The 15,512-nt window shown below is 37.2% G+C and overlaps 1 protein-coding gene across 1 annotated transcript in view; it reads right to left on the bottom strand.

Annotated features, from left to right (window-relative positions):
- Nucleotides 1-15,512, bottom strand: part of SLC35F4 (solute carrier family 35 member F4) — a 309,305-nt gene that overhangs the window by 218,672 nt on the left and 75,121 nt on the right. The window lies entirely within an intron of this gene.

Genomic DNA, 15,512 nt, shown 5'->3' on the forward strand with positions numbered 1-15,512 from the left:
AAAAAAAAACACTGTGCATCATGCACTATGCTAATGGTGAGATTTCTGAGTCAGGGTACTTATGATTGCCCCTTATCCTGTATACTGCCTAACAAATCCAGAATGAGGTTGATACAGTGGAACAGATTAGGTGCAAAACATACATATGCAATCATACATAGTAGAACAGTGTTTCATAACTCACCCTCCAAAAAAGAAAAGAAAACAGTTTCAGGGGAAGTACTCATTATTTGACAAAAACGTCTTGGAAAACTGAACAATCTCCTACGGAAATGAGGTTTAGACCAACATTCATATCATAATGAGATAAGCTCCAAACGGATGCATCACATCAAAAACAAATTAGAGAAGTAACAAAGAAATTACCTTTTGGACCTATGGATTGGGGAAGAGCTCATGACTAAAGAAGTGAGAGAGAAGATCACACATAAGATGGACTACTGATTTAAAATGAAGTTTGAGATCTGGCAATCATATGCTCCATTAATTTCCCTTTTTCTTCATTACCCTTGAAATTCTAGTCTTAGAACTATTTTTAAATTTATAAAAAGCATTTATTTAGTGGAACATGCATTCTAGTAGGTGAAGCAAGACATATAGAAAAGTAGTGAAATACGTAGAGAAAAAAATGTTTTTGTTTGGGGAAGTCAGTGATAATAAATAGAATTGGAAAGCAGTCAATAGATACAACCTTTCCAGATTTTGATTATAGTTCCTATAGCAAGAGAAGTGGGGAAAGGGGTAAGCAGGGGTAGATTTACAACTGTGACAGCAGAGCAGAAGACGGTCAAGAAGTTTAGTTTGTTCAGGAGCTGGCTAGGTAGAAAGGGTTGTCAGCAGCAGCAGCAAAGCAGAGGGGCAGAAGATAGCCCAAGGTAAGACTCATGAATGGGTCTGTGACTTGTCTGGTTTAGATGTTGCTATATCAGTAGTAAGGAAGAAGATGAAAGGAGTGAAGAAGGATCATTAGGTCTGGAGCTGGCTGGGTAGAGAGGGTTGTCTGCAATCAGCAACAGTGACAAAGCAAAGGGGCAGAAGATGATGAGAGTGAATAAAAAAGCCCCTACAAAGTCATGAAAAGTATGGGGGAGGTAGAGAAGTATAGTCAAATTTTTATCTTCAAATCAGAAAGAAAAATGTTCACTGTTATTACTAGTGGGTTTTGAGTCTCCTCTCTTATTTGATGTCATCTCCATAGGAACAGTGTTTTAATCACCATGGGAACACCAACCACATCTCCACTATACATTCCTTTCTCAAGTTTACATTACCAATAAGTTCTTTCTTAAGGAGGCTCCATGTATCAGCGGTTGGCAATTGCTCTTCTCCATTTAGGTTAATCAAAAAATAAACGCCAAAAGGAGGGAAATGTCAGAAAACCATCACTGCAAGGACATTTTCAATGTAATCAATTGCAGTTCTCTTTATTAATTTTCTTTGGAGATTCTGGAAAACATTCTTGGAGAAAATAGTATAACTCCTGACTAGTCAGAACTGTCTCCAAATTGTTCTGGGAAAACTGTTTACTGTAATTTTCAAGGTCTTTGCTGAGGAGATGATTCTACAACCGTTTCATTACTCTATATCAATGCGCTTCTAATAGACTCCAAAATTCCTTCTAGCTTCCATTACTGGCAGCTAGGTGGCATAGCAGACAGAGTGCTGGACCTGGAGTCAAGAAGATTCATGTTCTTGAATTCAAAATTGGCCCCAGATAATTACTAGTTGTATGACCCTGGGCAAGTCACTTAAGCCTTTTGCTTCAGTTTCTTCATCTGTAAAATGAGCTGGAGAAGAAAATGACAAACCACTCCAGTATCTTTGCCAAGAAAACCCCAAATGGGGTCACAAAGAGTTGGACATAACTGAAAGACAATTTAACAACAACACCATTAGCAAAAATAAGCACTTACCTCTTCGGACATGGTTGCTTTTGGCTCATCCATGAACGGTAGTATGGGTCTTTTTCTTTGAATTAGAAATGTTTCTACACAAATCTATTTAAATGATCTTTTTAACTGTGTTGATTTTATAGACAATGTTGAATGTTTTCAATTATAAGGCTAAATTCAAACTTTGTGCAGAGGTAGGCAGCCCAACTACCATAAAAATAGTCCTCTAACTCTCACACACACATACCCAGAACCTATACATCCAGCTCTTTCCTGTCCTCTAATCCCATATCGCCTACTGATTATTGTTATGGAGTTCCCATAGGCATCACAAGCTCAACATGTCTGAAATCCACCCCTCTTTCTAATTTCTCTATTTCTAGTGAGGGTAGCACCAAGTCAACCAGATTCATAATCTCACAACCATCCTCTTCTCTTCCTTACCCTGACCCTCCATATCCGATCAGTTGCCAAGTAGTATCAATTCTACTTTCACTGCATCTGAAATCCATCCTTTTCTCTCTACCCATCAGACAACCACGCAACTTCAGGCCCTCTTGCCTTGATTATTATAAGCCTTCTACTTCATTATTCTCTCTCTAGTCTCTCCCCCTTCTATTCTATCTTAAAGCATGGCTATGACTGTGTGACTCCCTTGCTCAAGAACCTTCCATAGTTCCCTGTTCGCTCAAGAAAAAAGAAACCAAAGTCCTCTGTTTACTATCCAAAACCTTTCACGGTCCTATGTCTCCAATCAATTTTTCCCCAATGACTGCATATCGCTTTGTCTCACACTCTCTACATTCCACCCTAGTTGCTAGTTTGTGTACCCATGCCATGCCATCGCTTTTGCACACTTTGTCCACTCCCCCCAACACCACCTTGCCTCAAATGCACTTTCTCTTCACTTCTGCCTCTTAGTATCCCTCACTTTACTTCAAAGCTCAACTCAAGTGCCACCTCCTTCATGGGGCTCTTCTTCATCTCTTCAGTCATAAGTAGCACACTGTCCTTCACTTGCCCGTAAAGAATTTTTTAAATATGCTGTGTTGACTTATTGCTATCCTATCATGAGAATTTTTGAAGGCAGGAACTATTTTGTTTTGTCCTCTTATCCCCAGGATCTAGCACAGTGCTTGGAATATAGCAGGTACTTCTCAAATGACTGCACTGTAATAAATATCTGGCACATAGTAGGTGTTTAATAAATAATTGAATAATTATAGCTAGCTAATTACTAATGTATAATTATTAATATAATTATATAATATGATATAATAAGTACATGATATAATTAATATTAAAATAATTATAGTATATCACTTTAAGGTTTGCGTAGTGTTTCACAAATATTTGATCCTTACAACAACCCTGGGAGGTAGGTATTATCTTTAACCCAATTTTGTAGATGAGGAAACTTAGACAAAGGCTAAGTGACTTGCTCAGGGTCACACAAACTAGTAAGTTCCTAAGGTTGGATTTGAACTCAGGTCTTCCTGGCACCAGGTCTATTATTCTATATATTGCCCCACCTAGCTGCCTTTAATAGTCGTAGATTTAGAGCTAAATAGGCCTTCGAGATCATCTAATCCAATCCCCTTATTTTAGAGAAATGGACAAGTAAATTTCCCAGTCACACAGGCTTCAGTATCAGAGCTATCACTTTCCCCATGTCTTTCAAAACTTCAGAATTAGAAAGTATGTTTGTTTTTCCATTTCAAGAGAAAGCTACTTCATCAGACAATAGCATGTCTGCTTAAGAGGCATTCAAACCCAAAAATGCCATCAGCCTCAGAAGTACTTTTCAATCACTATGAGTTATTTGTTATTTAGTCATTTCAGTCACATCCAACTCTTCATGACTCCTTTTGGGTTTTTTTTTTAACAGAGATACTAGAGTGGTTTGTCCTTTCCTTCTCCAGCTCACTTTACAGATGAGGAAACAGAGACAAACAGAGTTAAGTGACTTGTCCAGGGTTGCACAGCTAGTAAATGTCTGAGGCCAGATTTGAACTCAAATCTTTCTGACTCCAGGACTGGTATTCTATCCACTGAGCCACCTTGCTACCCCCATTACAAGTACAGAAGCGATAGGGCAGGGGTGGGGTGGGGAGCAGAATTACGTAGCAATTGTAATTAACCTTGGCTAATTCAGGCTTCTATAGTAATATGATACTTCACTTTATGAAAAGAAAATACATGAACTTTTTAACACACTTACTCTTACCTTTGACTTTCATGGCAAGACCTCATGTCATATACATGCCTTACATTGATTTTGGTCTCCTCAATTTTCCTTATGCAAAGTACAAGCCTATTTTAAACAAATGTGTTTGTTTTTTTTCCAGGATTTCCCCAAAACATTTTATCAGTCTTGCTACTTTGCCAAAGTCTGCTGCCTCAACCATGCACTGAGAAGTAAGATTGTAAATGGCCTACAAAAGAAACAAAAATTTGTCTTTAAAACCAATACAGAAAACTAAATATGTTAAATAAATAAATTTAATTTAAATTTTAAAATACTAATCCAGCAATAAGCTCTTTATGCAGCAGTGAGATGTTTCAGATGACCCCTTTAGAAGAATGAAATGGAAACCTCCAATTTCCTAAGTGAAGAGCCTATTAAAATTCCATTCATTAAAGACATGGAAGATCACTTTAGATTGTAATTCATACTTAAGGAAAAAGGGGTCATAAGGCATTTCGAGTCTTTTCATTAGCTATGAAAGGTTACCATGAGTGAGTCTAAAGGGCTTGACATCTCTGTCTTTCTCTTTTTATCGCAGTTTAAATGTAGCAGTTACCAGACACACAGAACTTTGTAGGTCTTTTGCATTTTTGGAGGGGAAAAATCATTTATTTAGTTAGCATTAAGGAAATAAAAATACTCCATCACTGAAAGCCCATGAATGTTCACATCTTGTTGAATGTTTCAAGCATCTGTGATTTCCCAGTATGGGTGCTGGATCCACTGGCACAGACCAAAACCTTTTAAAGCCTTAATAGATCATTTTGAGAGTTGCCATGGCTTAAAAAAAATGTCATCAGCATGCAGTCAACCTTGTAATGAGGCCTTCTAAACTTAGCTAGGTTTTCCCTAAGATGACAGGCATGACTGGACTGAAATACCATATCTGAAGTCTTTATAGCTTGGTAGGCCATCCTAGAATTTGTGTATTGCTGGCATTGCCTTTGAGAGCTCGTGGTCATGTCCGTGCCACCTTGAGGCAGCAGAAAAAGACTTTAGTGGAGTTGCATGTTAAAAGTTTTTCATTTGAAAAAAACTAACCAAAAAATAGAAGCATTTTGATATAAGCTCAATGAAGGTAAACTTCAGGGCAAGCCTTGAACAGAACGATTAATTAGACAAGGTCTGTACTTTTCTTCCTTATCGTCCATCCCACGTGCCCATTGTCCTTAAGCAGCCTCTTGACCATTCAGACCACATCAACATGGGTTTCAGCATTACTTCAATGGATTCATGATCTCACTGATAATACAGGTATTCCACCAAATAGTACAAATCACAAAACATCCACACTTTCTCACCTTAAGTGATCATTGTCTATGTTCTCCAATAAATCATTTATAACCCATGTTGGGGTACAATCTGTGCTATTGAAGTGTGTGCCTAGATTAATGAAATCACACAAGTATTAAAATGTAAGGAAATTTAACAGAGACAGTTGACATTTATGCCTAAAGGAATTCATAGTATGGGAATTTCAGACACTGGGGAAGGGTAAAAGAGGGGAATATGTTTGGCTAGGGCCCTAGATAAAATCTCATTTTCGACAGGAAATCTTTTTCTTGTTGTTTAGTCATTTTTCAGTCTTGTCTGACTCTTCATGACCCCATTTAGAGTTTTCTTAGCTTAAAGATACTGGAGCAGTTTACCATTTCTTTCTCATTTTGCAGATGAGCTTTCTTAATTCTAGTGCCTTTCTTCTATGGATTATCTCTAATTTATGTTGTCTGTATCTTATTTAGACATACTTATTTGCATGTTGACCCTGTCATTAGACTGTGAGCACCTTGAGAGCAAAGATTGTCTTTTATCTTCCTTTATATCGTCAGCACTAAGAACAGTGGCACTGTTCTTAGTAGGTACTTAACAAATATTTATTGACTGATTAACATTATCTTCTGGTGATTCTCAATATGTACTATTTAACTGTTTCCAAATTGGCTTAGTTTTTCCAAAACTATCTGTACCTTCCAGAGTAACTTATTAGCTTCTATAATTCACATTAAAGGACAGTCTGGGGAGCACAGCCCAGCGTGGGTTGTGCCAGGATGAACCAGAGCAGGAGTCACCTGGAACAGGCAGTAGAGCCCTGAATTATTGAGCTGTGGCAGTTACCAGACTTCTCAACCCACAAACACCAAAGGCAACAGAGAAGGTTAGTGGGAAAACTGCTAGATCAGAGTGAAAGGAGTGCACACTCAGCCCTAGCCCTGGGGGCAAGGAAGTGGTGCAGCTCTGGGGCTGCTTCCAGAGCTCCAGCTGCAGTAGCTTCCGGCCCCAGGCCCACCCTGTGGGAGAAATTAAGCAGTGGATCACAGCAGGAGTGCAGAGCCTGCTTGGATCTTGGTCCTGGTCTGGGTTGGCGGTTCTTGGGAGAGGAGGAGCACTGGTGTGGTAGAGTTTGCTGTGTAGAAGTAGCTCTTAAAATGGCAGTGCAGCCCCTAAAGCTTCAGACAAAATACTCTCTACTCTACAAGCAGTCATACACTGACAAAAAGCTCAAGGGTCAAGTAAGTTGGCTGGGAACATGAACAGGGAGTGAAAAAGGACACAGACTCAAACTTTGGAATCTTTTTTTACTGACAAAAAAGATCAAAACATACAGCCAGAAGAAGTGAACAAAATCAAAAGCCTCCAAGAAAAATATGAATTGGTCTCAAGCTATAGAAGAGCATAAAAAGGATTTGGAAGGCAAGTTAGAGAAGTAGAGGAAAAATTGAGAGGAGAAACGAGAGTGATGCAAGAAAATCATGAAAAACAAGTCAATGACTTGCTAAAGGAGACCCAAAAAAATGCTGAAGAAAATAATACCTTAAAAAATAGACTAACTCAAATGGCAAAAGAGCTCCAAAAAGCCAATGAGGAGAAGAATGCCTTGAAAGGCAGAATTACCCAAAAGGAAAAGGAGGTCCAAAAGACCACTGAAGAAAAAACTACCTTAAAAATTAGATTGGAGCAAGTGGAAGCTAGTGACTTTATGAGAAATCAAGATATTATAAAACAGAACCAAAGGAATGAAAAAATGGAAGACAATGTGAAATATCTCACTGGAAAAACCACTGACCTGGAAAATAGATCCAGGAGAGATAATTTAAAAATTATTGGATTACCTGAAAGCCATGATCAAAAAAAGAGCCTAGATATCATCTTTCAAGAAATTATCAAGGAGAACTGCCCTGATATTCTAGAGCCAAAGGGTAAAATAGAAATTGAAAGAATCCACTGATCGCCTCCTCAAAAAGATCTCAAAAAGAAAACTCCTAGGAATATTGTCGCCAAATTCCAGAGCTCTCAGATCAAGGAGAAAATACGACAAGAAGACAGAAAGAAACAATTTGAGTATCATGGAAACACAATCAGGATACAACAAGATCTAGCAGCTTCTACATCAAGGGATCGAAGGGCTTGGAATATGATATTCTGGAGGCCAAAGTAGCTAGGATTAAAACCAAGAATCACTTACCCAGCAAAACTGAGTATCATGCTCCAAGGCAAAATATGGATTTTCAATAAAATAGAGGACTTTCAAGCTTTCTTAGTGAAAAGACCAGAGCTGAATAGAAAATTTGACTTTCAAACACAAGAATCAAGAGAAGCATGAAAAGGTAAACAAGAAAGAGAAATCATAACGGACTTACTAAAGTTGAACTGTTTTGTTTACATTCCTACATAGAAAGATGATGTGTGTAATTCATGAGACTTTTCTCAGTATTAGGGTAGTTGAAGGGAATATGCATATATATAGGCAGAAGGCACAGGGTGAGTTGAATATGAAGGGATGATATCTTAAAAAATAAAATCAAATTAAGGGATGAGAGAGAAATATATTGAGAGAGGGAGAAAGGGAGAGATAGAATAGTGTAAATTATCTCACATAAAAGTGGCAAGAAAAAGCAGTTCATTGGAAGGGAAGAGGGGGCAGGTGAGGGGAAATGAGTGAATCTTGCTCTCATTTAATTTGACTTGAGGGAATAACATACACTCTCAATTGGGTATCTTACCCCACATGAAAGTAGGGGGAAGAGGATAAGAAAAGGGGGACGAGAGAAGGGAGGACAGATGGGGGAAGAAATAATTAAAAGCAAACACTTTTGAAAAGGGACAGGGTCAAGGGAGAAAATTGAATAAAGGGGGACAGGATAGGATGGAGGGAAATATAGTTAGTCTTTCACAACATGATTATTGTGGAAGTGTTTTACCTATGATACTTGTGTGGCCTATGTTGAATTGCTTGCCTTCTTAGAGAGAGTGGGTGGGGAGGGAAGAGGGGAGAGAACTTGGAACTCAAAGTTTTAAAAGCAGATGCTCAAAAAAAGTTGTTTCTGCAAGCAACTGGGAAATAAGATATACAGGCAATGGGACATAGAAATCTATCTTGCCCTACAAGAAAGTAAGGGGAAAAGGGATTGGGGGGTGGGGAGGGAGTTGACAGAAGGGAGGGCTGACTGGGGAACAGGGCAATCAGAATATATGCCATCTTGGAGTGGGGGGAGGGTAGAAATGGGGAGAAAATTTGTAACTCAAAATCTTGTGGAAATCAATGCTGAAAACTAAAAAATATCAAATAATTATGTATAGAATTCAACATAAAAAAATAAAAATAAATGAGAAGAAAGGACAGTCTGATTTACCACAATACTTTCATATTAGACCATAATGATTTATATCATAATATTCCATATTTTCATTCAAGCTTAAGGGATAGGATTTCTCAATTCAAATGACAAAGTGTGAAACACTGACTTTTACATTTTATCTGATCAAAGAATCACTTCTCCATTTTAAATTTCTAAGCTGGATTTTCCTAATGGGTTTTTTACAGGTTACTTTATGCCTTATTTCTTTTTCTCATTTCATTTCAATGCCTTTGATTTCTTTCTCAATTCAGATGGATACCTTTGAGCTATATAATTTTACTTAATATTCTTCTAGTGATATTTCTCATGACTCTAGTTTCTCCAAGTACATTTCTAAATCAGATATTCTTCCTCATAGTGCGTTTACTTACATGTATATTTACCTATAAATCCTGCCCGCCTAGGTTGTGTTCATAGTTTCTTCAACAACTTTAAAATTAAATTCCTAATCCAAAGTCATCTCCTAAAATTCTTCTTCCATTCCTAATTTGACGTAAAAAAAAAACATCATTGCTTGAAAATCATTTCAGAAAGAAAATGCTATGTAGAATAGCAGTACTGATATTTGAATAATAGGCCCAAAGCAACTTAAACTGGAGGAAGAGATACGAATGGCATTATTTCAAGTCAACTTAGAGAAGAAGAAATGTCTGGGTTTTGATAGAATGCTCTTTGCATTTTGTTCCCAAGTTGTCAAGAATCACCATGGAAAATCTTATGAAAATGAATGTTGAAAACTATCTTTACATGAAAATGGAAAAAATAAAGTACTATTAAGTGGGAAAAAAGAAAACAAATGATAATAAATTAACTGTAGACAGCATAAAATACCTGGGAGTATACCTCCCAAGAGAAATCCAGGAAATACATGAATATAATTATAAAACACTTTCTATATTAATAAAGTCAGACTTAAATAATTGGAGGAATATTCATTGTTCATGGATAAGCACAGCCAATATGATGAAAATGACATTTCTACCAAAAAAAAAAGAGAATCACTGTGGAACAATTAGGAATTCTGTATAATTACATTGTTCTAGACATCTGTATCTGGACTTCAGAGTGTGTTCTACTAATTGGTTTCACTTTGCGTACCATGAAGTTATCATTCATTTTTATCAGCTTGATATACCACCACTTCTACCCCCAATTCCAATATCCTTCTTTTCATACGTAGCTATATAAAATATTAGAAAAAATATACTGAAAACTGGCTGCTATGATAATAATAATAGTACTTTATAGCACTTTAAACTTTTCAAAGTGCTTTATAAAAATTATCTCATTTGATTTTCACCCCAACCCTAGGATATGGGTGCTATTATTATCACCATTTTACACATAAGAAAATTTATACATAGAGGAGGAGAAGTGAATTGCCCAGGGTCACATAACTAACAAGTATCTGAGGCTGGATTTGAATTCAAGTCTTTCTGACTCCAGGTCCAGTTATCTACCCACTGCACAACCTAGCAGCCTTTAAAGAAATAGACACAAGTTGTATAATGCACCACTACTACTATATATTCTTTTCACTTTTTTGTCACTACCAGAAAGCTGAAACCCATGAGTGAAGAAAGAAAAAGGAAGGAAGGAAGGAAGGAAGGAAGGAAGGAAGGAAGGAAGGAAGGAAGGAAAGAAAGAAAGAAAGAAAGAAAGAAAGAAAGAAAGAAAGAAAGAAAGAAAGAAAGAAAGAAAGAAAGAAAGAAAGAGAAAGAAAGAAAAGAGGAAAGAAGGAAAGAAGAAAAGAAAGAAAGAAAAGAAGGAAGGAAGGAAGGAAAAGAAAGAGAAATTTTACTCCTAGTTCTTCCTGACTCTGGAGGAAGATATATTTCAAAATCAATGAACAAGGAATGAAAAAACTCTTTTTTGATTCCCTAGAATAGAAGTAAGTGATATCATTTTTTACATTAGCAAAAAGCTGATCCAGCACAACTGATTATAAGCTTTCCACTTTAAAGGCTATGAACTAATGAATGATGGTAGAAAAGAGCATGGAAGGATCAATTAATAAAATTTCTGCTTTCTGAAGCAATTTCCTGATCTTGATATCAAGTATGAAGCTGATGCATAGTATATCAGTTGTTCTTAGTAATCACTTACTTATTAAGGAGTAACATGAGAGTGTTCGTTTATGCTGCCACCATATAACCAAAGTCATCACTAATGGAGTCATTTGGAATTTACTGCTCACCGGAGTTTCTCTGGGAATGATATTCCTTCAGTAGAGGAGCCATGTGTGCCAATGAAGATGTTTTCCATTGTCATATCATTTTAAGGATGTGGTTGGATCTACAATTGTCCAGTTCCTGGGACATATATTCAAGCTGATTTTTCTTACAAACATTTTCATGTAAGATGCTGAAAAGCTTATGAGACAATATTTAAAGATAACTATCAGATAGATACATGAATTACAGAGGAAATTTTTAGCTCAATAACAAACACACAAAACCAGGACAAACTAAGATCTCTCAAGGACATGGACTAAGAAAAAATTTCCTAGCTCAATACAAAAATATATATCTACAAAAAATGGCTCATGTGGTAATGAAAATAGAATTGTCAGCAATAATCCTTAAAATATTAAGACATGGGTATTCCTGCAAAGGAGATTAGCAATCAATACCTGTCCTAGACCCAGCAGGGCCTGCCATGTGATTACCCAAGAAGTGTGGAAAAGTTAAGCAGCATTTGACAATGAGGTGCTCCTTCTGGCAAGGCCAACCCCTCTACATGTACCTCTCATCCCATTCCCTTCTGTCTTCTCCAGCATATGACCTGCTCTACCCTCTCCTTCTCTGCATCAAAAAAACCTTCATTTTATTGATGAGGAATATGAGGCCCAGACAAGCTAAGGGACATGCCCACACAGGTCATAATCATTACAGTCAAAAAACAGTTTTCTGACTCCAGTGATAAGACATTTTCCACTATACCCTGCTGTCTCCCACAGGATGTTTTCAAAGTCACTTCTGACTCTAAATCCATGATCCTATTGTCCTGTCTGGACACAGAGCATCACAAGCAGCTACAACATACTCAAGGTGGAATTTCTGGTCTCCCTCCCTATTCAACCCCTGCTTCCAAATAAAAGTGTGTTAATTGATCAGACTGATCCAATTTTGCCCAAAATATAGGAGCAACTACGGTAGTGGTAGTTGTTGTTCAGTCATTTCAGTCAATTCCAACTCTTCATGACCCCATTTGGTGTTTTCTTTTTGGCAAAGATACTGGAGTAATTTGCCATTTCCTTCTTCCAGAAGAAGGAACTGAGGTAAATAGGTTAAGTGACTTGCCCAGGGTCACATAGCTAGTAAATGTCTGAGGCTAGATTTGAACTCAAGTCTATCTGACTCCAAAGACAGAGCTCTATTCATTCCACCACCCAACTAAGCTCTGATCCTATGATATTCTAAATGCAGTCAGGAAACCATCCTGCAACCAAGATTCACTGAATACCACATAAGGAAACGGGGTGAGAGGCCAAAGGCAGTAGGGATCAAATTCTTCTCTCTTCGAGAAGACATAAAAATAACCAGAATTTCTAAACATGAATAAAAAGACAGAGAAGGCTTTATAAAAATTAATGAGGTCTACCAGTATGACTACATAACGACTCAATTATGAAAAATTATAAAGCCAAAAGTATTTGTTATTTGTTTAAGTCCTACTGGGTAAGAAAATGTAGTAATTCTTCTGAACCATGCCCCCACTTTTTTTGTTCTTCATAAGTAGTTTCTATTTATCATTTTATCAAGGATTCAGGAAGTTTCTGTTTTATGTGCTCAGCCAAAGAATAAACTGCTGTTCAAACTGACAAAGTGATTTGTGAATTCTGGCACTTTTTATGCGCTGGCTTATGTACTCTATTCAAGAGTCAGAAAAAGTAGAAGACATTATTACCAGATGAGGCAACAATGTTGTATTTCTACCTTTGCAATTTCCCTCAACTGACAATTTTTCACCGATCAAATGAGTGTTATACAAAATACAGGGTATTATGTAACAAATAGACCTGAAACAACTCGACCCTCCCAGCACTACCACCTCTTTCCCCTACAGAGAAAGAAAAACTGGCAAGGAAGGGAAAAGCACTAAGAAAAGGGAATATTATGTTCTTGATTAATTGTTGGTCATGTGCCACTGTTTGACCCTTCATTTTCCCAGAAGAAAAGAATCTATCAAGCAAAATGACTTATGTAAATACAGCAGCTAGGTGAAGCAGTGGATAGAATGCCAGATCCGGAGTTAGGAAATCCTGAGTTCAAATTCAGGTATACAAATAGAGGTATACAAGTCACCTAGCCCTTTTTGCCTCAGCTTCCTCATCTATAAACTGATCTGGAGAAGAAAATGGCAAACCACTCCAGTATCTTTGCCAAGAAAACCCCAACTGGGGTCATGAAGAGTCAGACATCACTGAAACAACTTAACAACAACAAAAATAGTGTCTTTCCTGATGGCATACAAATGAAGAATGAAAGGATGAGGAACAGCTGGAAGGGAAGCAACAAACATTTATCTATCAAGTTGAGAAGCTAACACATCCACAGGAATGTTTAATAAATATTACCTGATGATTAACTGGCAGTTTCCCTTGGAGAGTCCAAGATGACAGTTTCCATGAATAAAATTATTAATATATTTATAAATACTAGCAAATTGATCAGGCCTTATTATTCATTAAAATGGGCAAGCATATTCATTTATTTTAAAACACAATTACTTTAAGCCTCATCATTTCATGGCTATTTAATGTATTAATATGCTTTAATGATTACCCTGCTATCCTCCCACCATCACAGTAGAAAGATAACCTTTCACAAATACTATAAGAATCAAAGATTTAGACAATTTTAGAGCTGGAAGGGACCTAAAGGGTGAGATTATGGATGTACTTTTAAAAGGAATCTACAACACTTGGTCATCAACACTGGCTTCCAAAAAATCAATCAGCCTCTTTATGAGCCCAGTGTCAAACTCCTCTGGGTCCCCTGTGGTAGTAAAGAATATTGTCTCGTGGGTGGTTCCAAGAGGCAGCATTGCTTGAGCACTGGCTGCCCCTAGAAAATCTATGATGCTTTTTTCTGGACACCTTCCATGCATGTAGACCAGCTGGACTCTTCTTAGGACACAGTATTTGATTAGTCATTGGGCAAATGAGGAGATGGGACATAAAAGTGGAAAGCAAAAAAGGTGTTATAAAACAATATTCCTCTCACTTGTCATTCTACACTAAAATATATTCCATGAAAACATAACTTTCAAGCTATTCTACTTGGAGAGAAAGCATAGCCCTTTGGTGAGTAAAGAGACAAAAGAAAGCATTAAAAAAAAGAATGAATGAAGGACCTGACATCTTATAAAAAGAGAAACAAACAGGAAAAAAGTGTCCAACACTGGGAAATGTTGAATACAAAATGTCAAAAATTTCAATGAGGGCTTGGGGAAAGGTAGGAAAATATAATGTTCAAAGAAAATGAAAAGGCAAATATCTAAGTAGAAATAACCACCTATATTAGAATTGAGGTGCCTAATAAAAGTGGCAAGAAAAAGCAGTTCTATAGGAAGAGAAGAGAAGGCAGGTGAGGGGGAATGAGTGAATCTTGCTCTCATCAGATTTGACCTGAGGAGGGAATACCATACACATTCAATTTGGTATCTTACCCCACAGGAAAGAACAAGGAAGAAGATAAAAAAGGGGGGATGATAGAAGGGAGGGCAGATGGGGGAGGAGGTAATCAAAACAAACACTTTCAAAAAGGGACAGGGTCAAGGGAGAAAATTGGATAAAGGGAGATAGGTTAGGAAGGAGCAAAATATAGTTAGTCTTTCACAACATGAGTATTGTGGAAGGGTTTTACATAATAATACACATGTGGCCTATGTTGAATTGCTTGACGTCTTAGGGAGGGTGGGTGGGAAGTGAAGAGGGGAGAGAATTTGGAACTCAAAGTTTTAAAAACAGATGTTCAAAAAAAAGTTTTTGCATGCAACTAGAAAATAAGATACACAGTCAATGGGTCGTAGAAATTTATCTTGCCCTACAAGAAAGGAAGGGAAAAGGGGACGGGAGGGGAGTGGGGTGACAGAAGGGAGGGCTGACTGGGGAACAGGACAACCAGAATATATGCCATCTTGGAGTGGGGGGAGGGTAGAAATGAGGAGAAAATTTGTAATTCAAACTCTTGTGAAAATCAATGCTGAAAACTACATGTATTAAATAAATTAAATAAACTAAAAAAAAAGAATTGAGGTGCCTAGAATCATATGTGAACATCCAAATGGAAATTATAATGGATCCAACAAACCCTTTGATTTTCTACAAATAAAGATGAATAATATATTTTGCTTGCACCAAGTGAGAGTAAGAGAATAATGTCTTAATTTTGTGCAGACTTAGTAGGGTCAGATTATTAGAAAATAATACTGGTTCTATGTATGATATATGATCCTAAAGCCTGACTCAAGGCATCTTGTGTTCATCACTGTCCAGTGTACATTTTTCATATTATACAAATTTCGTGGTTGTCATAGAGGTAGGTGCATCATTAAAAATGGTGCTGTCAAACATCAACCTTCTTAACAAAAGATGTTTTCTTTTCTTTCTGGGTCTAGCTGTGATGATCACTGTTACCCTTTCATACTTGAAGAGGACCAACTTCATCACAATGTTGGGGCCAAAGGTGCAGAGTTTTCAACTGTGGCTGATCAGTCCAATATCAGTCC

This window comes from Trichosurus vulpecula, chromosome 8 (assembly GCF_011100635.1).
Source record: "Trichosurus vulpecula isolate mTriVul1 chromosome 8, mTriVul1.pri, whole genome shotgun sequence".
NCBI classification, from domain to species: Eukaryota; Metazoa; Chordata; class Mammalia; order Diprotodontia; family Phalangeridae; genus Trichosurus; species Trichosurus vulpecula.